The following is a 26,021-nucleotide window of genomic DNA, read 5'->3' on the forward strand; positions in this document are numbered from 1 at the left end:
AGCTGGCCTTCTCCTCCTCCCTGATCTGAGTTGTCAGAAGGGCCAGGCGGCAGCTGCCAGGGCTGCCCACAGCCCGTGCCCAGACTGCGCAAACCTGGGAACCTGTGGAGCCCCTGGCTAGCTGCCAGGCAGCATGTATGAGTGTCAGGGGGCGAGCTGGGGGGAGAACTCAAGCTTGCCATGCCCCGGCACCATGCCAACATGAGGAAGGTTGAACTCACCCTGGGCGCAATGCCACGTGCCCAGAAACCGGGCATCTGCTGGCATGGCAGCACGTGAAGAACGAGGGGTCCCACCACCCCATGATCCCCTTCAACCCATCGTGATGGTAGGTCTGCTCCTTCCCCACATGGCACCAAGGATGGGGGCCCCCAAGTGTCCCCTTGGCTCCATGCCCGTCACGTACCGTGGGCTATCCCCATTGGCACTGGGCCGCACATGGAAGGACTCAGACACCCTGCTGGACTCAAGCCAAGCTCCGAATGGCTCTCCCCACTGGCTTGAGGCCATCAACTGGGCACCTCTTGGTTTGGGTCCCTGGTACCATCTATTCACTATTATGTGCCCAGGGGAGCCACCCTCCCTCCCGCTCCGACTGCTGACAAACATGTTCCATCATTTTATGGGCCACAGAACGAGACGTCAGGAGTCTTCATAAAATCAGTTTCAATGTACAAAGTCTATGTGAAAATATTGAAAATGAACATCCTTCCCCTCTGGTCACTGAGGCAATCCTGTCCAGCTGATTCAATTTTCCTGTGTTCCAAACCCCAGAAACTTTCTGAATCACTTCCCTCCCCAGTTGTCTCCTGGCCTCTCGCTCGCTTTCCAACTCTTTCTTTCTTGCTTTCTTTATTATTATTATTATTATTATTTTATTTTTTATTTCCCCCTCTTGGTCAGGTTAAAGCGCTCCTGAGGGGTGATTGACGGGGGTTGCCATGGAGACCCTGGCTTGAAAAAAAGCCTCGTTAGTTGCCAACTCTGTGTGTTGTTGTTTTACAACTGTGACCGACCGTCACATGAGAGGGGGGACAGCTGGGGGCCGGGCAGCACAAAGGGGAATGGCTTTTTAATGGAGTGCCTGGCCGGCGCTTGAAGACTCAATAAAGAGTTGCTGGTGAGTCCCCTCGCTGGGCCCAGCCCAGCACACGGGGCCAGAGGCCCTTTGTTCCATAGGAGATGGGATGGGAAAGTTGGGAAAACCAGCGGCTGAGAGGGGAAAACAAGAGGCCTCCCCCCCACTCACTGGACAGCTATTTTCTCTCACTCTCAGGGTGCCGGGATCGAGGGGACAAAACCCAGTGTCTTGGACAGGCTGCCATGCTGGGGGAGGCAGCTGGGGGAAGGGGAGTGGGAAGGAAAGGGAGGCCACAGGGAGGAGGGGGTCAGGCCTGCCCTTGGCTCCATGGCCCCCAGTGTGGAGGCAGGTGGCCGATGGGAAACCGGGCCACCGCAGGGTGGAGGCACTGAGGTCCCCAATGCAAGACGGGCCTGAGCCCTCACAGCGGGCAAGATGGCCTCCAAGCCCTTCCCACTGCGTGCCAGGACTTGAGCATCTGTCCACTGCAGTGGCCAGGCCAGGGGCTTCCCTCCTTCTCCCAGACTGCCCCCTAAGGACCCCGTGTCCCCCTGCTGCTCTCCCCACTGCAGCGTCAGATGGGCAATGCCCAGGAGGCGGCTGAGCCAATGATCAGGCCAAGGATGTGGGCTTTCTGATGGGGGAAGATGGGCTGGAGCCCCGCAGGGAGAGACAGACCAGAGGCTGAGGGTGATGGTTCTCAAAGAGTCCCCTGCAGGTCTCTGTGGGCTCCCAGGACCCTTTCAGCAGCTCCATCAAGGCAGGACGCCTTCTGTGATCATCCCACATTGCCACGCGCCTTCCTCCACGTGGTGACGCTGCATTGACGTGGGGGAAGCGCCAGCTCCCAACCAGGAGCTGCAGCTGCTGCAGGAGCAGCCGCCGCGATCCCCGGCCCCATGTACTTCTGGCTGGAAAACCAAAAAACACCCCACCACGTTCACTTGAAAATGTCCCGGATGAAGCCAAAAATACTGGTGACTCTGATGGAATCTGGGCCCTCGAGTATGTGTCTGTTTAAGAGTCTAAGGGGGGCTGGGGTTGTGGCTCAGTGGTAGGGTGCTCGCCTAGCACATGTGAGGCACTGGGTTCAAACCTCAGCACCACATGAAAATGAAATAAAGATACTGTGTCCACCTGCAACTAAAAAATAAATATTAAAAAAAAAGAGAGAGAGAGTCTAAGGGATGAAAGCGAGCACACTTGGCGTTCTGCTGCAGCAAACCCAAGTCCAAGAATTGATGGGGGAAGTGAACTTGCCTGAGAAACAGAAAGCAGAATGGGCCACCGCCATAGGGAACACCAGGAAGGAGCCACTGACAGACACATTGCGATACTTTGGATCTGAGTAGTTGGCAGCTACTTTCTCAAAAGGGTCAGCCTGTACCTCAAGAGAAAAAGATGGACAGTATCTGTGGCCAATGATCAAACCCGAGATTTCAAGGGAGAATGAAGACTTTTGGAGAACTTACATCTGTCACTCTGACTTAGACAGTGTCCTTGCACGTAACAGCCCTTCTGATGAGATCAGTGGTGACACTAATGACTCCGTTCACCAAATGCCATGTAATGAAATGCTCAACATTCCAAAGATCTGCATTCCCCAGGGAACTCGTGTTTTCCAAGTGACCCATACAAGGTTACGAAATCTCACATCAGGGAATGAGTCCTTCCCAGAGCCAGTGAGCCCACTGGGTTTTACTGTGATGGGGTGGGTTCACCGACCAGGTACAACAAATCTTTGAGAAACCACTTGTTGAGTTTTGGTGTAATATCAAAGAAGAACGTGCTCAACCGTCTGCAACGGCCATGCAACGCCTCCTCCCTTGTCCAGCGAGGCCCACATGAAGCTGGGTTTTCTTCACTGCCTTTGATCTAAACAACCCAATGGAAAGGATTGAGCCCGCAAGCAGAGACCCAAGGGAACACCCAGCCACCCTCTCTTGAGTCAAACATCCAAGAAACTTGCACAAGTGTAATGCAACACCAATCATCTTGCTAACACTTATTCTGGAAGATAGTTACAAAAATATATTCCTCATAGTAATGGATTTATTATTGTTATTTTAAAAATGAATTAATAAATGTTTTTTTTTAACAATGCCTTGGTTTTAATTTCTAACCTGATAAATATTGGAAAATAAAATTCCCATGAACCAAAACGGGGTCCTCAATATATTTTAGGAATATAACAGGGTCCTAAGACCAACAAATTCAAGAACTACTCTCTTAGAGCAGTAGGAGCAGAAAATCTATGTAGGGGATGTGGGATGAGGCACCTCAGGGACAAAACCACTGGCCCCACTTCACATCCTATGTGACTGATGCAGGGTTAGTATTCCTTTTCCAAAATGCTTGGGATCCAGAGCTGGGGCTGGGGCTCAGCCGTAGGGCATTTGCTTGGCACATGTGAAGCACTGGGTTCAATTCTCAGCACCGTGTATAAATAAATAAAATAAAAGTCTATCAACAACTAAAAATTTTTTTTTTTAAAAATGCTTGGGATCTGAAGCATTTCTGATTTCCAATTTTTGGGGATTTGGGAATATTTACACAGACATATGAGGTATCTCGGGATGGGACCCAAAGCTGAACACCAAATTCATTCATGTTTCATGGGCACCTCCTACACACAGCCAGAAAGTAATTTTATATAATTTTAGTGCCTCTTCACTTGCACTGTGACCAGTCACATAAGGCCAGGTGTGGAATTCCAGTTGTGGTGTTTTGTTGGTGCTCAAAAAGTTTCAGATTTTGGAGCATTTGGAATTTTGTATTCTCACATTAGTCATGTTCAGCCCCAGTAGGATCATGTGCCTGGGGAGTGCAGAGGCTTAGGCAGGGCCCAATGCCAGATGCTCCCAGCAAGTATTGGAACAACCACTGGGGGAAGTGGCCATCTCTGCCCTTGGCTTGAGCAGGGTCTGGACCCCCACGGGAGGGCAGCTGCTTGGGGTGCAGGTGAGTCACACTGCCCCATCAGAATACAAAGAGGAGCTGGCAAAGGGGGTGCCCAAGAATGTGGCACTGAACAGGGAGTCCTGCCATCAGTGTGCAGTTCGCAGCCTGCCCCGGGCCCCTTCCCAGGGACGTGCTAATTATCTTCTCCCACTGTCCCTGGGGGAAACCAGGCTGGAGAGGAGCACGGGCAGGCTCCAGCTCCAGCATTCCGCTCCACCTGCCTGGGGAAACCGACGGCCCTCGGCCCCGAGCCCAGCTCTAGGGCAGAGATGTGGAATTTTCCAGGAAAACTTCAAAAGCATCACGGCCTGGGGAAAACATCTGAAAACTGATCTTAGGAGAAAGAGAAGTAAGAGGGCAGGCCAGGTTTCCCAGGGACACCACCAACATGGGGGGGCCAAACGGAAGCCAAAGCTGAGTTCCCATTTCACACCCAGAGTTCCCAGGACAGGATCCAAACTTGGCCTAGAAGCCCGGGGTACCCCTTCCTGCAGGAATTGGAAACCCAGGGACCACAGACCTGTGGCTTCTGCCGAGAGTAGTGTCTTTGAGGGATGTCGGCATCCTGACACGTGACCTGCCGAGCAGAGGTTATAGTGCAGTACCATCAGGAACCAGCGTGCCCACCTGCCCCACAAACTTCCCGAGCTGCCTTTGTGCCAGGGACTACATTATATGCTACATCAGGGACAATGGCAGAAAGCCCTCTGCCCTCAATGCTCCCTATTATCAGAGGCCAGCAAAGAAGTCACCGGGCAACTACAACTCAGAGGGACAGGTGCTGACACTGTGAGGCTGTAGTGACATAGAGAGCCCTGACTCAGTCTCAGGCAATCCTGGAAGGCTTTTTGGAGAAGGCGGCATCTCTGGTGTGACCCGGAAGACCTACGCAGAAGAGCCAATGTGGTATAGTTGGCGTGAACCTGTGCTCTGGGGACAGATTTGGGTTTGAATCCTTTGCTGCTCCTTCTCAGCTCTGTGATCCCGAGCCTGGCTGCTGCTCTATAAATCAGAGTTGATATTGGTATCTGCCTCAGAGGGCTGCTGAGGGATTAAGTGAAATTATGCAGCTAAAGAGCGCGACACGGGTCTTGGCACATACTAAGCACTGAATAAACGCTGACAGTTACATTTAAAGTCACACAGGTGCTGTTCTGACCTCCAACAGGTCCACACTGGCTGACCCCCAGACTGACCCGTACCAGGCAAAGCCACCAGGCTGAGGCAGGAACACTGGGAGCTGGCCTATCGGCCTCAGCCCCCATCGATGCTCAGCCACCACACACGGGTGGGAGGGGGCAGCCCCAGGGCCTGTCTGAGCAGATGACAAGCAGAGGTGGCAGCCGCCCACCTTCCTGGGCCTGTGTAGTGCTGGGCAGCACTCAGCCCTGATCCTGAGGAGTGCTTCTTCCTGCACTGAAATTCCAAGTCACCTGCCTGGGAAGAGGCAGGGAAAAAATATCCCACGGCCATGCCCTCCACTGGAAAAAAAAAAAAAATTCTAGGAAACAAAATACAACGACATCTTTTTATTTTGTTTTTTTCGGTAATTATACTAAAGATGAAAAACTCATAATAAACATCTCCCAGTCCCCACCTGCTAACAGTAATTATAATAGACTCAACAATAAATGGTAAAGCAGGGCAGAGCTGCATCTCGGGAATTCTCTAGGGCATGTGGATTAGCTCGGAAAGCCTGAATGATTAAAATACACTAATTAAAATTTTGTGTTCCTTGGTAACTCGTCTGCCTGGGCCCCTGGTGTTGGCAAAATGGGAATTAACGTGACAAAAGCAACACAGAGGGTTTTTGTTTTAAATAAAGAAAAAAAAGAGAGAGAGAGAGAGAGAAACAGAGAGAGGGAGAAGGAAGATCTATAAAAACAAGTTAGACACCAGGAGGAAGAAAGCAAGGTGCTCTTCTTGCTAAGCGCAGCACCAAAACGTGGGACAGGACCGGGCAAGGCAGCGCCTAAGCTGGCGAGGGGAGCGCCCCTTGGCTGCCCTGAGGTCCTGTGGGGGGCACAGGGAGCATGCGTCCAGGGGCCACTGCTTAAAAACAATTACTGGAGAAAAGAGGGTGGGAGGCAGAGAAGCAGAGGCCACGGGCGCCCACCCAGCCCGGCTCTCCAGCAGCATTCCTCTAGGGCAGCCTCGGACCCTGGGCTCCCCGCCCCGTGGCCAGGAGGACCCTGGGAGGACGCAAGGGAGCTTCTACCCCATTGCAGTTGCACAAAAGAAATTGAACACTTTTGAGTTGCCCTTAGCAACCTAATTGCATCAGTACATTGCACACAGGAGCCAAAGTAACTGAATTTTGATGAAAAGACGGCGGTAATTTACGGCATCACAAAATTAGTTGTCATGGCGACGGGTTAATTACATCTCAAATTAACAATGCAAGTGTGGTGAAATTAAATATAAATCATATTTTCTGCATAAATTATAGGGGTTGATTAGACCGGGGCTCTGGGAGAGGGAAAGGTTGAGCCGCCACGGGCCCCAAGCTGCATTCTGAGCTGACGAGAGAGGCGCCTGCAAACGCGGGCGCGGACCGGGAGCTCTGGGAGGGGACAGGGGACCGTGGAGTCAGGCGCCAAGGCTGCCGGGGCTGCCTCCCTCTGCTCTCGCTGCCACTCGCAGGCTCCGCAGGCTCCACGCAGAGCCAGGGCTGTCCCCAAAGTTTGCTTCTGTTTGGATCAAACTTTGGCTGGGGGAGGAGGTGGGCTGGCAGGGAGGAGGGAAGGCTGGCTCCTCCTGGCTGAGCCGCCGACGCAAGCTCTGCCCTCACCCATCCCCTGCGACTCTCCTGGTCTCTGTGCCCGGAGCCCTCAGAGACCCACCACAGATGGTCAGCTGAACCCTCAGTCCCCTCGGTTAAACGGGGTCAAACGGTTTCCAGTCATGGGCATCTGCCTACCAGGGGACGGGCCCAGGCCACCAACAGGTCAGCAGTACACCTAAGGGGCAGCGTGAGCTGCGGTACCCAGGGCACCCAGAAGCAGCAGCTTGTGGTTGTGGTGCCACAGGCAATCTGGTTGGAGAGTGTGCTGTCCACCAGCCCTGGGCAAGCACCCATAGCTCTTGACACTGCTCACTCCTGCCCAGGGGCCGAGCTCTTCCCTTCCTTCCCCCGGGGAGGAGCTGTGAGGTTAAAGGCAGATGAAACCCCAGAGAGCACCACATCGGCACCCTCTTGGGCACTGCCCACAACAGACCTCCAGATCATGGAGGATGCCCACAGGTCCCTGCCCTGGCCCCACCCACCTGTTGCCTATGGGCAGCCCCCGCAGCATTTCTAGACCCTACCTCAGGGCACTACTGGCCCATCTGCTCAGTCTCTGGCAGCTCTACTCCACACCAGGCAGCTTTACCAGAAGCCTGGCTTCCAGACCCTCTAGAATCATCCTCTCTCCCTTGTCCTCCTGGCCCTGTTTCCCAGGGGCTGAACAACTCAGAGTAGACCTGGTAGCCATAGGCTACCTGGACTAAGACATTGGAAGGTCAAAGCCAGGACTTCTACACCTCAGTGAGCAGCAAACCAACAAGCTCACTAAGCCTTCAGTCCCTCCTTTGGAGAGCCTCATTCAGCAGTGTGGATTGGCCCCAGAACGGTGTCCTTAACCTGCTAGGGCTTCTGATTTGGGAAGCCCCAGGCCCACACTCAATGACACCCCAGCACTGCTCCTAAACCCATTTTGCAGATGAGGACTCCGAGTTCAGCAAGGAGAAGACCTGAGAGGACAGACCTGAGACACAAGCCCACCTCTGAGCCTCACTCAGATGATGCTCTTCTCAAGGACACATCAGGCACCGTGCCAGGCCACAGGGGAAATCCAGGGACAAATGAGCCACAAGCTTGTCCTTCAGGAGTAGGACACGGTCTAGCAGGGCATACAGGGTCAAGCAAATAGCCACGGCCCCACGTGTCTAATCCATCACTAAGGGACAGGGACAGAGGGGCAATGGAGGGGACAAAGGCCAGGCAGGGACCAGTCTGAGAACAGTCAGCTGGCCCAGGATAGAAGGTGCCCAGGCCTGCAGGTGCTCCCAGGGCTGTGGCTGGGCTGGGTGCCCAGTGGGGCTGGGCCACGCGTCACCTGGCCCAGGTGGGAGGAATTTCCTGAAAGGCTTCTGCAGAGAGATGGGCGAAGGAAGGAAGAGCAGGCCCTGGCGGCACCCCTGACCACGGATGTGCATGTGCAGCTCATGAATATTTCAGTGGCCATTTATTTATCCCTGTACCATCCAGCTGCTGGGGCCACAGACCCAAGGTGGATAAATATAGCCACTGGGCGATCAATGAGGCATCCGCTCCCCCCACCAGCCACATCCATTAGGACCCTTGTTCCCACAACCTGCTGGCGGGGCACCTTGTCCTGCTCAATTGGTTTCCGATTTTCATTAGCGGTGGAGGCACAGTCCCGCTCCAACCCTGGGCGTCCCCCTCACCCTTCTCGGCCCTCCCCCTTCAGGCTGGGCATGGAGCCCGAGGCTGCTGTCAGCCTGGAGGGGCCTTTTGGAAAGCCCAGCCCACCCCAGTAGGGAAGGGAGGGATGGCTCAGGGCTCAGTGGCTAGACCTCACTTCCCGGGGCCGTCCCTCTGGAATGCAGAGAGGATGGTGGGGTTTCCCAGGACTCTTTCACCCAGACTAGGGACAGCCAGCAGCACAACTGAGGTACAGAAACCAGGGCATTGATGGTGCACCCTGAAGTTTCTGGGAGGAAGGGTGCCAAGTAAAGATCTATCTGGCTACAGGGTCGGAGGCCCTTGTGTTGGCACAAGGTGACCCTAGCTCCATCAGCCCCAACCCTTTCCCCCACGCTGAACATTTCCTACAGGCCACCCTGCCCGATTGCTCCCGAAGGCCAGGTCCGCACTCCACCCAGCCTGCCATCCAAAGGAACAAGGGTGGGCTAAAGCATTCTTTGAGGGCCTGGGATCAGCCTGGAAGGCCCTGGACAATTCCCACATCCTGCTCCTCCAGCAAGGCTGAAGACATCTAAAGGGGGCTGGGGTGTGGCACTGTGTACCATGAGACCATGGCACTGGGAAAGGCTCAGCCTGGCAGGAGTCCCAGCCCCCTTCCACTCATTCAATGGATAGTTACGGAATACCCACAATGCGCTGGGCGTTGTCAGTAGCACCATGGGTCTAGCTATGAATGAGTTGGCCACCGGGCTGTGCTTCTGTGGAGTTTGTCCTTGGCAAGGGTGGCGTTGGCGGGAAGAGACAAATCATCAAGTAAACAAACAACTAGTGAGTTCTCTGCCGACAGGGAAACAAGGACAGTGGCAGAGAGGGATGGAGGATGGAGATGGGTGGGGTTTCCACCCTCAAGGAGGAACCTTTCAACCAGAGGCCCAGTGACACAGAAACCACGGCAGCCTGGGCATGGGTCAGGAACGTGGGAAGGGGAGCTGAGGTCTCAGTCCTGCGTGGCCGATAAGCAAAGAACCCCAGAGGAAGAAGAGCATCCCGTCCTCTGGAGCCAGGTGGTCACAGGCCCAGGACAGGGGCTGGCAGAACAGGTGGGGGGGGTGGGTGGGAAGGGAAGAGCCAGAAAGAGGGCAGGACAATGGCTGGAAGAGGCCCAGGGGTCCAGGCCACCTGCCTGTTGGCATGAACACAGGCCCGTTCTTCAGAGCCACTCACTGCCAGGACAGCCAGCTCAGAGCTCTGCCAGGGGGTGACCAAGGGCCAGGACTTTCTGGCCCCTCGACTCCACCCTGAATCGGCTCCTAAGAAGTAGAGCCTTGACTCTCCTGTCCATTCACAGCTTAATCAAGACATAAAGGTGGGGTTGGAGGTGAGAGGAAAAGATCAAGGATAAATCCCAGAGGGAGGTGGGGAGGGAAGCGGGCCTGTGCCTTTAAAAGAATTTTCATTTAAAGGCTCTTCTCTCTTCCACCATTTCAGTGATCTATATGCAAATATGCTAATGCATGCAAATTAAGACACCACTTTTAGTCCCAATTTAATAGAAAGCATTAAAATACCATTTTTTTTTCCAAAAAACTCCATATGCATGAAGGAAGGAATTTTTTTTTTCTTTCTTTTTTTTTTTTTTTTACTTTTCGTTAAAGTCACATTCCGGCAACAATTTTATGCTGTCAAAATGTTCTCAACAAGGGGAGGTTTGACTGGCTTCTCTGTGAGCCAGTCACAGGCAGCCTGGGCTCTGCTTCTCCAAGTTTTTTTTTTTTTTAGTTTTGCGAGGGTTGGGGAAAAGGAGGAAGAAAAAAGACAACATGGAAAAACAAGCCACCCAGGTGTCTTTTGGAGGGCGGCTTTGAATTCCAGGCCAGGGTCCCGTCCCCTGGGCAGTAGTGTGTCTTGAAACTTACTGGCCTAAGAGAGCCACCCCTGGAGGGTGGTCCCGTGGGCTCTGGGCCTCTCCGCTCCGGGGACGGGTACAGGTGAAGCTGGCATGCCACTCTGTGTCACTTAAGGGTTATCCTGGGGGGGGCGCGGGCTGCTGGCCACGCCCAGCACGAACACGCAGGGTCCTCAGCAAGGAGCAGGAGGATGAGAGCGGAGGAAGAGTGTGGGCTCGTGGCATGTGGCAGTGCCACCGCTCAGCTGCCCCAGCGGTACCCAGGGCTGTCTACTGTCACTACTCAGAGCTCTATAATCAAGCTCCGAGGCTCCCGGTAGGGCCCGCAGACCTTCCCCCGAGCCCTCCTTGCCAGCCCTCTCCCCTCCTCCTGGCCCTGCTGGCTGCCAGGAGACTCCTTTTCTTTGATCTGAAAGATGCCTGTCAGAACGTCAGGGCCACCAGCCTCCGAAGGGCCCAGGTGACAGTTTGGCCCAAGTGTCCCCGACAGAGCTGGGCTGGGTCTTTGCGAAGGCGCTGCAGTCCACCCCTGCGGCTTCTGTGGCCCTGCCTCTGGGGTGCGTCCCTGAGGAACCTGAAGACCCCAGCGCCCGGGTGCTGCTCCTCCACCAACGGCTTTTCCTTCCTGGCTGACGTGAAGTCACAGCAGACCCCTGGGAAGCTCTAAGGCTCCCTGAACCCAGCCAGAACGTCCTGAGAGGGTGAGACGCAGCCAAGCTGGGAGACAGGCAAAAGCAATCCCACCACCCGGGGGAGCCCATAGACAGGCCCTCACCCCAGTGTCAAGCAACCCGGTGACATGCAGGTCCGGGCTTGGGCCACGGGGTCAACTTGACTACCTTCTTCCTGGGGAACGGACCCGTCGGTCCGGAACCCAAGGTGTGACTCGGAGACACCTCATTGAGTTGCTCCTCTGGGTGGCCTTACAGCGGGGTAAGCACTGAGTCCACGTCACTGGTCAGAAAGGCAAGGCTCCGAGAGGGAGGCCACTTGCCCCAGGGGTCCCTACCCTGTGGAGTAGGTGTGCTCCCCTTCCACTCGCCCAGAACCAGCGGGAGGTCAAGCCAGGGGCTGTACTTCTGGCCCAGCTCTGTCTGTCCCACTTAGGAGTCTTAAACCAGCCCCTCACCCAGGCCATCTGCCCCACTCGGGGCCTCAGCTCCACATCCGTATAATGGGAGAGAGAGGTCACAGTCATCCCCGGCACCTTCTGGCTCCTGGCTCCATCTGTTCGTGACTGTGGAACAGATGGAAGAGAAACAAGGGTGGGGCTGGGCGATGTCCCCAAGCCAGGGCTGTAAGGCAAACTGCCTCCCCAGGGCCTCCAGGCGCGCGGTAGAGGCCCTGAAGGCTATGGGCCAGGGGGTCAAACAGAGCTCCCGAGAGAAGGGAGAGCAGGGTCTAGGAGCAGGAGGTGAAGACGGGAATTAAAAATGGTAGTGGGGGGTAGGAGGGGCTTAGATTGGGCTTCCAGGGCGCAGGAGAGCAGAAGTCCCAGGCTGAGAAACTGATCCCCAAAAAGAGCAGAGTGAAGCGCCTACAGCAGCAGTCTGGGCGCGGAGGGGCGCGGGGGGCAGAGTGGTCCTGGCTGCAGCTCAGGCCGGGGGTGCAGGGAGGAGGGCCGTGCACACTGTTCTCCAGGGACAATGGAAAGGCCAGCGAGGAGAGCGGCGGGCGTGACGGGGCCCGTCCAGCAGAGCTCACGCTGGAAAACGGAGATTTAGATATTTACGGGAAATACATTTGTTGGTGCCAAACCCCTGGTTTTATTGTCAGGAAAAAAACAAACCCAACCACCGAAACTCGTCCTCCACTGAGAATCCACACGGGGAAACGATTTCCCCATCAAACCAGTTTTATTGGATATAAATATCTAATTATTCGTACCAGGCCCTGGAATGTCAGACATTTTGCAGCTTTTATAACATGTGTAGGAGTCTTTACAAACGACTTTTCTATTTATTATATATTTATATATTTATGGTCATATATTAACAAACCTGATTTGAATTTCATCCGAATTATTTTTTTTTTGCTGACTGGGCAGTTTTGTAAATGAACCCGGAAGAGATCTAGAAGGTTCTGGTGTTGCTCGCACCCTCTTCCTACGGGGCGTCTTCTGAGGCCTCTCACCACTTTGTGGTGATGCCCGTGCCAGCCCCTCCCCACCGCAGCCGCTCGGTGGTCCCGAAATGCACCCTGGCTCCCGGCACTTAATAACCACAGGGCCCACGGCTGCAAGTCGATATTCACACATGACACAAACATGATGTCCCAAACAGACAAACAGAAGTATTGACTTTTCAAACAGAAAGCCCACACTCCGTGCAACCCTTACGTCAGCCTCTCACAGGGCAAGAACAAGGGATGGGAATGGAGAGCCAGGGCGGGGCAGCGGGGCAGGAGGGTGGGAGGGGGAGGAGGACAGGGAAGTGGGCGCGAAGGGAGCCATGAGGGTCAGGCCATCATCTGGAGGCCCATCTTCATCTAGAATTAATGCACTAAAGTTCTTTTGTTTTTCCTCTAAAGGGTTTTAAAGAGACAGTGGATTCTGGGCCGGGACACGGGGCTTGGTGTGCAGCTGGTCCCAGCCCCGTGGAGTGATGGGGCCAGGCCCTGAGCTCGGCCAGCCCGCCTCTGGCCCGCCCTCCCACCGCCGTGTGCTTCCTCCCAGAAAGCAAAGTGGAGGATCTCCTCTCTCCTGGCTCCCAACCCAAAGGCGAAATGAAGACACAGAGAAGGGGACACCTCCAGCCAGGGCAGCCCCAGCTGGGCACGCTAGTTGGGGCAGAGGACGGGACGTGGGTGTCTCAGAGGCCTCAGGGCAAGGTGCCTGATCAGAAGTCTGGGACAGCACTGCCAGAGAGCCAGTTTCCCCACAGAGGAGTCCCCAGAGCCCCCGAACCTTTGGGAGGTCACCAGAGCCCTCAGGATGGGGATAAGAGGAGGCTGGGCATACATCAGAGGTTCCCGGGGGGCTCTGGGAGTGGCCAGGGTGAGGGAAGCTGGCCCTTGAGACTGAGCTGCAGTGATACTTGGGAGACTCTAGCCAGGGGCTGGCTGTCCCCATGGACAGTGAGAAGGAAACCACATCTCCAAACGTCCCCCACTCAGACCTGTTGGTCCCCAGGGAGAAAGGACTCAAGGTTAAGGAGAGCCCTGGGCCTCACCGGAGACCCTTCGAAGAATGCCCACGCAGCCTCCGCTCAGAGACCCATGCTCAGGGGGATGGGCCGGGCCGGGGGGAGCTGAGAACAAACAGCAGCCACAGGAACAGGGTTGAGCCATTTCAATTATTCATATGCCAGATGGATGCTTTTCCTGCCTTTTTTTTCTATAAAAATAAGGAGGGAGGGGGCAGGTCTGACAACAGTCTCCAAAGTGGGGGGAGGGGTGCGGGGCAGAGAGAGCAGAAATCAAGCTTCCCGCGTGAGCCCTCCCCAGCCTTGGAGACCCCTGACACCAGCCCAATGGCGAGGCGGGAGGGACCGGTGCTGCCTCTTTCTGGCAGGGACCAGAGATGTCTTTTAGGTTCCTGACGAGCAGAGAGTGAGAAGCCAGGGAAATTGTTGAGGAAGGGGAGGGTGAGCCGTGGAGCAGAGAGCATGGGATGGAGGGGGAGGCAGGCAGAAGAGGGTTCTGACCTTCTGTGAAGGATATAAAAAATCCAGCCGCCTCAGGGGACACCCAACTATCTAGCATATTGCTGTTAAAATGTCTGCAAAATTTAATACACTTGGCATACCATCTAATCAGTCCTTGGAAACTCGGGCACCTCGCCCTCCTATACTCCAACTGCCTCAGACCTCGCGCCTGGGGGACTCCCACCCCCACCTGGCCCCCATTTTACACAAAGTTGTTCCCTCCCCCTCCCCCCATAAAAACAGCTGCCATGGTTTTCAGGACACGGTTCACCCTAAGCACACCCAAGGTCCAGAATTTAGAAGGCTTCTGGGGAGCAGGGGCACCTGGGAGAGAGTCCAGATGGGCTCTTGCGGCGGGGACTTTGGCACTCAGACATCTTTGAGGGGGCACTAGCAGAAGACAGAAAGGGGGCTATGGGCAGGAGCACACTGGACGGGTAGGCAAAGGCCGCTCCATCTGGGAAATTCAGTAAAAGCCAATCATCCTGACAGCTCTTGTGTAAATAGCTGCCTGCTGCAGGAGAGCCATGTCCTCTGTGGCACGCGTGTGCACGCACATGGGCACTCGCACGGGCTCACACCCAGCTATGTGCTCGCTCCATCCATCCATCCATCCATCCATCCATCCATCCATCCATCCATCCATCCATCCATCCATAAGTTTCCATGGCAATCCCAGTCCCCAGCAATCAGCCAGGAAGTTTCCAGATCTGCCCAAGGAATGGGCTGCCTAACCTCCTACCCAAAGCGGAATAACTGGAGCCCAGGATGACCTGTATATTTTTGGCAGGTCACCACTTGCTTTGGGTTGACAGAAAGAATCTCATTGAGCTCCTCAATGGGACTCGGAAGACCAAGTCCTCAAAACTTCAACCTCTACCCCAAGGAAAAAGAGCTCTTATTGCACCCACTTTTCAGTTCCTCACCTCTAACTGAAAAGGACCCCAGGAGACTCAGGGAACCCAGAGATCCTGTGCAGGGCTCATGGAAAAGTTCAGGAGGCTGGGAGATCCCAGATTCCAGCCCCCCTAAAGGGGTGGTCACAGCGGCCAGGGGGGCACCACTGGCCTATGTGACTTCCCTGCCATCACCTCATGGGTAGGAACAGAGCAGATAGGAGGAGACTCGAGGGGGTGTCGGACAGGGCTAGCTTCTTGGGCATGCAACCCCTGCAGCCACACGGGTGCTCAGAAGGGCACCCACTCAGTCTCATGTCGTGTTCTTGGGGTCCTGAAATTCTTATTTCAGGACAAGGGGCTCCACGTTTTCATTTGGCACTGAGCCCCACAAAGTCTTGGGTTTGGGTTTTGGAAGATCACAGGACCTGAGTTTGAATCTCAAGACTCTGTCTCTTTTAAGCGAAGTGATTTCAGAAAAGCCACTAATTATCCCTGGCCTTAGGGCTCAGCAATAAACTGGGGGTGATCACATCTGCTCACACAGTGGCCAGGGGAACAGAGAGGGATAAAATGGGGACACGACAACAGGTTCCTATCAAACTCAAAGGGTGTTGATTAAGAGGGCAAACGAGGCCCGGGGTGCTGGTGCCGCCGGCGGTGGCTTCCCCCACTCTATGCTGCTGTGGCAAGAGGTCTGTTTCCAAAGTGGTGAGGACCAAAGCCTCCGTCATGCCCAGCCCGCTGGCCCCATTTGCAGGTGAAGAAACTGGGACAGAGTCAACAGATGACCTGCCTGTTGTCACCGAGGTGCCTCCAGGCAGGGTGAGGCTGAGGACATACTGTTCCCACTGTCCAGGTCTCTGCCTTGGCCAAGGGACACTTGAGATGGGGCAAGTGACAAGGATTTGGAAAGGGGAGGAGGGACAGGCGTCGTGACACCCCATCACACACTCGAGCATGAGGGAACACACGTGCGCACGCACACGCACACACACGCGGCAAAATTAAAGCTGAGAACTTGGCCAAAAGAAAAAGCCTACCCCTGCTCCATCGAAACTTATTTTAGGGCAGGAGGTAATTGCCAAGGCTCCAAATAAAAAGCCAACCACAGGCTGTAAACGGCTCCAAGTCTTTAATTAGACCCCAAGGAAAAAAAAAAAAACAGTGGCAAAAAGAAAATGAAAGTAGGAGAAGCTCCCAGAGGACAGAACACGCATGACCCCTTCTGCCGTCCCCCTCCTGGCTCCTTGTGGTCGCCACCCTGCCTGTGGCTCCACAGGCCTGCACTGCCCAGAGCCAAGAGGGCACCCTAAGCCCGACTGAGGGCCAGCTCTGGGCCCAGGCCTCTCTGAGGGCCTCCCTGCCCACAGCCCAGCCCAGGGAGGCTGGCCTCCTGTCAGGGCACCACTGGGCCCAGGAATGAGGCAGAGAGAGTGCTCTGGATATGGAGCGGCCTTTGACCCCCCTTGAAGGTCTGCCCAGGAGGCCACAGGCCCTGCTCCTGGGCACACTGAGCCATCTGCCCATACCCACCATCTCCCAGTCCCCAGAGCTGTCACCCACTGTACCCCCAGCCCCTTTCCTTAGGTCACGTGAGGCAAAACAGATGACTTCATAGCTTCTCCCCGTGTGGTCCCTTTCAAGCAGGAGTGGACACTCAGAATCCTTAGAGTGACAAGTGGCACATGAGGGAGGCCACCCAGTCGGCTGTGACGTTCCACTAAAGCAAGGTAAGCCCACGCAGACCTTCTGCACAGCAGCCACTGGCCGTCCCACCCCGGCCCCTGTTGAGCCCTGGCCCTTGGAGAACACAGGACACCTTAGAGGGTGGAGGGGAAGAAGAGGGCAAGCTGCCTTGGGAAAGAGGGGTCTGCAGAGGGGAGGGGTCTGCACGTCCCCGTCCCTCAGAAACTGATGCAACCAAGGGGACCACTCATCCCTCAGGCGGAGGCTCTTGCTAAGTGCCCGTCGAGCCTGGGCCAAACCGTGCCACTCATGTTCCGCCAAGGCCAGGGGAACGGCACGTCAGCCGGGTGGCCAGGGAAGGGCCTGGAGCACAGCACTCGAACACCTGGCAGGCAGACAAGCAGAAGCCCTGCCCAGGTTCCGGGCTTCGCACAGCAGAGGGACGACGAGGTGGCTTATGCCCGCCAACAGCCAGCCCACTAACAGTGGGCACGGCACGGGAAGGGAGGGACCTGCCCCACCACGCAGCAGGGCCACATGCTGAGATGCCAGCTCTTCTCCCTTGGTCCCTGCAGCTGCCTGGAACCAGAGTGGCCACACCCACAGCCGGCTGCCCCTCCCCAGGAGCCCTGGCTGGGAGCCCCGCTACATTCCCCTTAGACTCACCCTGTCCTCACTCCTCCTGAGCCTAGCGGAGGAGATGTCCTAGAAACGATGAGTGGACGACTGGATGGATGGACTTATCCCTACCAGTGCTGCCGTCAGTCCCCAGAGGGAGCGGCAGGCCACGCCCTGCTGTGGATGTGAGTCTTCACCCACTTCCTCCCCTGTTTCTCAGACAGAATATCAGCGACAACAAGGTAAGGGCAGGAATGCGGGCACCAGCCCTCGCCCAGCGCCTCCCGGGTCCAAGGCCATCACAGGCATTTTAGAGACTGCATCCCCGCAGAGAAGGCACAATCATGTCACAGAGGACAGTGGAGCTGAGCATGGCGAAGGGATGGCCACAGTTCTACGAAACAGCGACTCGGGTGGCCTGTCTCAAAGCCCATCTCTCCCATCTTCCTCCCAGTGGGTTCTCCCTCCTGACCACCAGCTAGCTACAGGAGGGACGGGCCTAGAGACCTAGTGCACTTTAAGTACAATGTCGGTGACAACTGTGATTCTGCCATACACTGCGCCCTGCCGTGACCACAAAGGCCTGCATGGCCAGAGCAAGTGGCCGGGTCTTTTGGCCGTCGGGGCAGCCCTGACAGCACCTAGCGGTCAGCCGGGGCCTCGCTGGTTCCTGCGTCATTCTCCTCGGTGGGGGTTGGGGCGTGAGGGTCAGGTCCAGCCATCCAGGTGAGAGGGGAACTTTCTGACCAGGACCCTGACAGTGGCTGCCTCCCCACTTCCTTCCCAGCTTTGGGATGGGCTGGGAGAAGCAGGCCTGGCCCCTGGCTGAGGCAGCAGGAGTCCCGGCACTCTCCTGCGAGTGGGAAGTTGCGTCACTGGACAGAAGCGATGAGCCCTCTGCCCCACCCTCTTGCTTGGGACCCCACGGCGAGTCACTGTCGGCTCTCCCTCCTCCTTCCTTTCTATACCGCAAAACTCCCAGGGAGTCCCTGGCCCCCTTCAACCCCGTGTGGCCCAGACAGCTCCGAAGAGACAGGGCATGGAACAAGAATTCTTGCTCAGGTTGGTCGGGGTGAGACGTTCTAAGTGAGGCTCCGGTTCCTCCTCTTACCTTCAGGGATCCAGCCAGGGAGCCGGGGCAAGGGAGGACCGAGTCTGCCCCTGCTTCTTCCAAGCGTCAAGAGATGACAGCCACAAAACACTGACCGAAACCCCAAACGACCCAGGCCTGCGGGACTCTGCTCACTGGGGTCACCGCGGACATCCCTGTTGGCGCTCCTGAGTTCTAGAGGAGGTGGTGGACTCTGTGGTGCGTGTCTGTGGCCTCCAGTCAGACAGCCTGCATGCAGGCGGGCTCACCTGGCCAGTGACATCGCCTAACAGAACACTGAGTCCTGGTGGGCAGGGGTTCAACAGAGGCAGAGTCAAGCAAGGCCTGGAGCCATAGCCCTGGGTAGCCTCGGCAGGTCCGAGGCCCAGGAGTCAGGGACGTCCACCCCCCACCCTCGTACCAAGTCCTGCACCATGACCAGGGCCTAGCCTCTGTGTGACCTGGGCCTCAGTGGGTAGAACTGCTTCGCTCTTCCAGGAAGTGCCTTGCCGCTTATACAGTGAGGCTCAGTGGGACTCCTGGGGTGGCTGTCAGGATGGGGGCCTGTGCTCAGTGAAAGGCCTGCTCACAGTTAGCACCCCGTAAATGTTACCTGTGCTTGTCACTGTTGTCACTGCTAATATTTTCATATGCATCACTCTTTTTTTTTTTTTTCCTAGTACCAGGGATTGAACCCAGGGGCGTTTAACCACTGAGCCACATCCCCAGCCCTTTTTTGTATTTTATTAGAGACAGAATCTCACCGAGTTCCTTAGGTCCTCGATAAGTTGCTGAGGCTGGCTTTGAACTCTCCATCCTCCTGCCTCAGCCTCCGGAGCTGCTGGGATTGCAGGTGCCTGCCACCGCACCCGGCAGCATCACTGTCTTTGATTCCAAAGTCCTTGTAGACTGAACTTCAAGGAAATGGAGAAGACCTGAGCTTGCAGCCTACAAAAGCCGTATTTCCTAAATTCTTCATCCCCAGAATCAAAATCAGTGAGGGTGGGGTGAGGGGAATGTGATTAGAGGCCTTGAGGGATCTGGCCAGGTCACATGAGCCACAGTGACCCAGAACTAGCCCACTCGGGATCCAAGATGCGTGGACCTGAGAGTATCCAGTAGAGGACGGGCAGGTGACAGGCACTTCCGGCCCCATCTTTTGGGGGGCTGGTCTTTGGGGTGAAACATATTTATCTAGGGCAGCAAGGGTTAACGCCGGGGCTGGGATAGGCCAGGCAGCACGGAGCACTCCCTGTTTATTAATAAGCTATTTATCACCAGCTTTGCTTTTAATGCCATTTGGGCTTAATGTCGTTAATGAAATATAAATACCCACGCTAACGATGTCGGTCAGAGGCAGCACGGGCAGCAGACGGCTCGAGAACCAGGGCCAAACCACCGGGCACGCTGGGGAAGAGGCTGAGAGCTCAGGAAGCGGAAGAGGTTCCCACCAGCTCGGCACCCCCGGCCCGACTGCTGCACCACAGACTCCCTGGCTGGCTGTGCCGGGAAAGGCCGGAGGAGGCGGCCCACGGGGAGAGGGGGCCTCCGCGGGCGCAGATGCTGTTAACTCCTAGAGCACAGAGCCGGGGCCCGCGCGCTCCCACCTCAGGGCAGTGCCCGCCTGGCATCGGGCCCCTTGGCTGCAGGAGGCTGGACTTCCACCAGCTGGCAGCTGGCCTCTCTCGCTGCCCTGAGCTCCCTGACCACGAGGAACAGAGCCAGGGTGACAGGGGTCACGAGAGCCAGCAGGCTGGACCCCATCAAGCTTTCCAATAAAGGCGCGCCCCTCCTGCCCTGAGAGTGACATCCTGGGCAGCCAGCCCGGCTGGACGGTGTGTCCTTCCTGAGAAGCCAGCACTCACTCTGCTCTGTGGCCGTGCAGGTGGGCATGGGGAGGTCAGCAACGGGTATCTCTGTTCAGTGCCCAGAAACCTGGAACAAGGAGGGGCCCTGAATAGCAGGCTGTTGTCCCTGACCTTGTATGTGACCTGGCCTGGCCCCTCCCACACAGGAGGCCACCCCTGCTCAGAACAAATGCCCTGGTTGTCGCCCAACCCAGATGACCCCGGAACTTCGAGCCTTCCCCTTAGGCGCAGGCTGGATTTCCTAGATGCCAGCTTCCCCTGGGACAGGTGGCCAGGGGGCACTGTTCCCTCGCTTGGGGCCACAGATGTTCCAGAGGGGACTTAGACTCTAAGCATCCAAGGACCACCTGGGCCCAACAGGTTGGAAGACAGGCAAGTGGCCGACATCTGTCCTCCTCGTCCTCCTCTCCCTGTACTGTGACCACGAGGTCACCAGGACCCCAGCCTCACCCTGCTTGAAAAAGCCCCAGGTGGCTCCCCGGGAAGTGCCACCTCTTCCAAAGGGAGCCCCAAAGCCTCTGGCCCTGCTCTCAGGTTCGCCAGAGGAAACGTGGAAGCAGAATGTCTCATACTCAACGAAGACACCTTTAGTGGGAGCCGATCGCCAACAGCCCAGGGAACGTACTCGTGCTGAGGATGGGGCGCAGGCCACCTGAGGCTCGGCCACACCCGGGTCCTGCATCTATACTTGCTAATGCTGACGACGGTATCCCGGCTCCTCAGGTGGGGACAGTTTCTGGCAGGTGACAAGACCATAAGAGGCAGCAGAGGAGAGCAGAGTCCTTGCCTGTCTGGGGACAGCGAGTCCTCTAGGAGGCTCCTTTCCCATCTCTCCCCTTCCTCTTCCCTCACTGGCCACTCCTAAACTGCCCCATGCCATGGCTCACCTATGGGGGTCCCCCCTCCATGAACCCCCCCCCCAAAGTCACCTCCATGTCCCTGAGGAGCATGGGGCTCATTTGCTGGGGCTTGGTGGAGCTCAGCTCCGAGGCTAATCCCCTGGGTGGCTCCTGTCAGATTATTAATTAGCTAAAGCGGATCGGTCCTGAAACAACATGCGCTTGGACTTCAGATAAAGCAGGCCAAGGAAACCAGGCGGGGGGCTGCTTAAAGTGACAAGACCCTGATGGGGAACTGCTCCCAGGGAGGAGGCTGAGGCTGGGGCTGAGTGAGTTCCAGATACACCCCCCAGCACCCTCTGGCCCATCCCAGGTGAAATGTTGCTAGAGTGCCTCCGAGGGGTATGTGTGTGTGGGGAGGGGGACTCTGCACATCGGGGACCATGAGAGGAGGGGCCAGTGACAATAGGGTCTTGTTTTTTAATAAAGAGCTTGTGCCTAATCAGATCACGTCAGTCAGAGCTCTTCAAAAAGCATCTCGTTTTACTCGGGGTAACAGCCAGAGTTCTCACGATGGCCTGCAAGGCTTGTAGGATCTGTGGACCGCACCCCCCTGCCCCAGCCTTGATCTCCAGGTCACTCCTTCCCAGCCACCCTGGCCTCCCTGCTGTCCGCCTGCCTCTGGGGCCTCGCAGCTGCTGTTCCCCTGGACAAGAACACTCTTCCTCCAGATTCCAACCAGGGTGACCACGCCCTCCCTTCTGTTTTGTCTCCGCCCTGGTGTTACCACCTCAGTGACCCTTTCCCCCAGAAGCCACATCTAAAATCACGAACATCCACCTGCCCACCCTACCCCGTTCCATTCCCGGGAGCTGCTTTAATTTTCTCTTTAACACGTCGCCAATGAACATCTCCTTTCCTTCCTGATGCCCTGGACCGTTTGTTTCCCTCCCACCAGCATGTAAATTCCACGAGGGTGGGAATCCTCACCTCTCTGTGTACTGTTGCACTTTCGGTGTCTAAAACATGGGTATGCAGTGGTGCTCAATGGCAGCAACTGATTAATGAATGAAACCGGAGGTGAACGGGCAGAGGTTGGAGGTCAGGACTGGACCACCAGCTCCTCTGGTTCCGAGCCCATGTGGCTGAGCCCTGTCCACCCCAGGACCACTTCCTGTCCCCTGACCCTATCTGACCCACCCTTTCCGGTTCTGGCCCTTACACTCGGTGCCACACGTGCCCTGCTCCTAAGCATTTCCGCTCAGCTGCATTTCCAGGTTCTGGTCTTCTGAGGGGTCACCTCGGGGACCCACCTACATGCCATTCAGATCCCCTTCCCCAGCTGGAACTGCCCCGGGGAACAGTGCCGGGTGGTGACAAGCGGGAACATCAGGACGCACAGCTGCTTCCCGGGCCCCACTCAGCGGCTGGTGAGCTCCTGGGCTTGGATTGTTTTGACTTGAGTCGGTGAAGCTGAAATACTGAGTCACAATGGCCCTAAACTTCATTACCAGCTCTTAACCCAGATTACTAAGGGAAAAAAAAAAAAGTTGCTTTTAATTGCTTTTCTCGATTAGCATTTCTGGAAAAGGAACTAGTGTTTAATTACACCTCCTCTCCTCTCCCGCCCTGGCCACAGCGGTCTCAACCCCAGACCAGCAGAGCAAGGCTCGGGTGGGACAAGCCTCCTGCTCCCGAGGGAGGTCAACCAAACCCAAGAGAAAACGTGGGCGGGGAGCAGAAGGTGAGGATCACTCCAAGGCCCCGTGTGACCGAGAACAAGCAGCAAATGGCGTGGGGGGGTGAGTGTGTGTCACCATCAACGACCTGGGGGATGGGCTACAAGGGTCCCACTGGTGGCTCGTGCCTTGGTCCAGTGACCTCTGGCTTAAGGACTCTCACCTGGATCAGGTCTGTTTCTCTGTAGATTCTGGAATGAAAGAGGTCAAGGGGACGCTGGTGGGACAGCAGGAGCCGGCAGGTCTATATGGGAAGGGGACAACGTGTGCCCAGTCCCCGGGGCTCCTCTGTTACTGGTATTTTTTTGCTGCAGGCACCCAGAGGCCACAGGGACTGAGGCCGAGCATCTCCCCTGGTCCTTCAGGTGTCAGCGCTCCTAAAGCCATCGTTGTTCTGCTCGAGCCACCCCGGCACCAGACGAGACCCCCAGGAGTTCTACACAGGGCAGGTGCGGCCAGACCTGCCAGCCTGCGTCCCTCCGTCAGTGCCTGGGGTCGCAGGGGCTTCCAATTCTATCAGGAAAAACTGAAGGGCCAAGGGCGGGGCGCCTGTGCCATCAGACAGAATTCCTACCCAGATTAGAACCAGAATCATCAGTGGCTCTTTCCAAACCTTCTCCCCGTCATAACCCCTCGCGGGGCTGCACCCCTGGAACCCACTCATCCTCCTGAGCTTCGCGGCGTCACCCAGGGTGGTGGAGAACACGGCCCCACATCCCTCTCCGGAACCCACCTCTCTGCTTCCCCCACCGCAGCTGCGTGCTCTGGAGCTGCCAGCCTCACATCAGATCAAAGCCCCGGAGGATGGCATTAGAACTGTCCAGTCCAGTTAGGAGTGAAGGTCATGGATCTAGTGCAGACCATGGAGGCAGAAAGCAGAAAAGCCTCCCACGTGGGCACAGACGCACCCTCCCCCAGGGCCAGCAGGCACGCCCAGGAGGACTGGCTGGCGGCCCCCTCCGAGCCAGGCTGAGGCACCAGCTGTGGGCCTGGGACATCCCCGTCACCCCCTGCCAGCCGCCACCAGCTTGGCCTTCTGCTCCCTCCCATCACTTCCCCGGAGGTCAGGTCTCCAGAGCTTCCTGGACGACTGAGCTGCTGTGTCACAGATTGCTTCCCACTCGGGACACCCCTGATGCCCCCTGCGAGGCGTCGCTGGCCTGCCCTTCCTGTCACGCCCCCTGGAGGTCAGGCCTCCAGAGCTTCCTGGAGGGCTGAGCTGGCCCATATGGCTGGGGGTGTGTTGCCAGCACGGGCAAGTGCATATGGGGCCCAGCAGCCGGTGGTGACAGCTTCACACTTGTGCCAGCCAGGCCTTTGGCTTGCTACCGAATTACACGGCAGTACCCAGGGCTGCACCAAGCCTGTGGGGGTGGGGGGAGCCGGGGATCGCCTCGCTATCACAGCACCAGGCTGGGCTTGCCTCCTCCTGCCTGGTCCCTGCACATGATGTCAGGACCTGGGGTAGTGGAGTCCACATCAGAGGCCCCAGAAAAAGTCACAGGGCCTGAGTTCAAGTCTGATGGGCCACCTAGGGCAATGCACAGCTTTCCACGAGGAAAGAAACCCCCCGCCCAAGAGGGCTGAGGCTGTAGCTCAGTGGCAGAGTGCTTGCCTAACATGTGTGAGGCACTGGGTTCAAGTCTCAGCACCACATAAAATAAAGAAAGAAAAATATCGTGCCATCGACGACTAAAATAAATAAATAAATAAATAAATAAATAAATAAATAAATAAATAAATAGATGACCCCCAAGATCTCTGCAGATGTGCAAGAGCTGGCAGCTGAAATGGGACCCATGGACCTGACCAGGTCTTAGACAGTCCCATTTCTCAGCCTCAGAGCTGATCAACTGAGGGTCTATAGGACCAGGCACGAAGGAAAAGGTTCAGGAGCTCAGAAGACAGACCACACGTACAGCCCCACTGAGAGGAAACTCTAGGGATGTCTGTGCCCAACCTCAGACCCAGCACAGGACCCCTGGAGCAAAAGCCCAAAGCTGGTGTCGGGCAGAGTCGTAGGGCTGAAAGCATCGCCAGCATGGAAGTCACAGCCTACTCCAAGGCTGGCTGCTGGGGACGGACCAAGGGGCACCCAAGCCCTTCAGGACTTGCTTGGCCACCGGCTTGGTTCCAAGATGGCGCCCCTCCTCCAACCCACAAGGTGTAACTGTCTCAGAGCCATGGGTCTCTTGGCACTGTCAGAAAGAAGACGCAGGCCACACCCCAGGGGCTCAGAACCCTCGAGGCGTGCTGACCCCTCCTTCCCTCACCCCATTCAATCCACTGGTAAGTTCCACTAACTCTGCCTCTGGGCACACGGCTTCCATCCAGGCCCCTCACTCCTCCCGCCCCCTGGCCTCCTGGTTTCTTCCCTTGCCGCCATTCTGATGCATTCTTCCCAGGACACCCTCACACTTTTTTTTTTCTGGGGACTGGGGACTGAACCCAGAGGCCCTTTACCACCGAGCCACACCCACAGCCCTTTTTATTTTATTCTTGATAAGTTTCCCAGGCTGGCCTCCAACCTGAGATCCTCCTGCCTCAGCCTCCTGAGTGGCTGGGATTACAGGAATGCGCCAGGGCATCTGGTTTCCAGCTGTCTTTAAAAAACAAAAAGCAACTCACTACCTCCTTCCTTAAGGCGCCCCTAGGGGACATCCTGTCACCCAAGAATAAAATCCCACCTTCTCCCCTGACACATTATGCCCTACACATCCAGGCCCTGCCCTGTCTACCTCCCGGCCACTTGGCCTTTCCTCCTGGACACTGAATGTAGTGAGTTCCTCCCTCCTTAGGACTTTTAAACTACCTGTTCTCCCTTTCTGGAATATTCTCCTGCCTGCTCTTCCGATGGCTGTCCACTTCCTGTCCTTCATCTCAGCTGTCACCTCAGAGGCCTCCTCTGTGCATCCTGCCTTAAGTGACCCGGGCACATTCCATTCAGCACCAAGTCTTTGTTCAGTTTTGTGGGTGTGCTGGTTGTCACCTCTGCTACAGGAACTTGGTGAGAGCAGGGGTTTCTTGTCCACTTTGTCTACGGGGGAGAGAGTGGCAGACACCAGACCCTCTGTGACTGTAGGATAAATGTGACCAGATCTTGCAGAGAATAGCCAGAAATTGGGAGACGCTAAGCCAGGCCTGTGGACCAGAATGAGCCCAGTCTTGGCTCCCTCGCCCATGCTGTGGTGAGGCTGGATGCCTCTGAGACCAGGGGTCACCCTGCCACGAGAACCCCAGGCTGTGGCCAAGCCCGTC

The 26,021-nt window shown here is 56.3% G+C and overlaps 1 protein-coding gene and 1 long non-coding RNA gene across 3 annotated transcripts in view; one reads left to right on the forward strand and one right to left on the reverse strand.

Moving 5' to 3' along the window:
• Casz1 (castor zinc finger 1) overlaps nucleotides 1-26,021 on the reverse strand; it is a 142,873-nt gene that overhangs the window by 83,629 nt on the left and 33,223 nt on the right. The gene's annotated exons all lie outside the window — the stretch shown is intronic.
• On the forward strand, nucleotides 17,007-23,360 carry LOC110599062 (uncharacterized). 2 transcript variants are annotated; one of them, XR_013427401.1, is made up of 3 exons: nucleotides 17,007-22,454; nucleotides 22,664-22,826; nucleotides 23,078-23,360. It is a non-coding gene; the product is annotated as an uncharacterized LOC110599062 (long non-coding RNA). The 2 variants fall into 2 exon arrangements; XR_013427402.1 differs by having other exon boundaries at nucleotides 22,664-22,768.

This window comes from Ictidomys tridecemlineatus, chromosome 11, assembly GCF_052094955.1.
Source record: "Ictidomys tridecemlineatus isolate mIctTri1 chromosome 11, mIctTri1.hap1, whole genome shotgun sequence".
Classification (NCBI taxonomy): Eukaryota; Metazoa; Chordata; class Mammalia; order Rodentia; family Sciuridae; genus Ictidomys; species Ictidomys tridecemlineatus.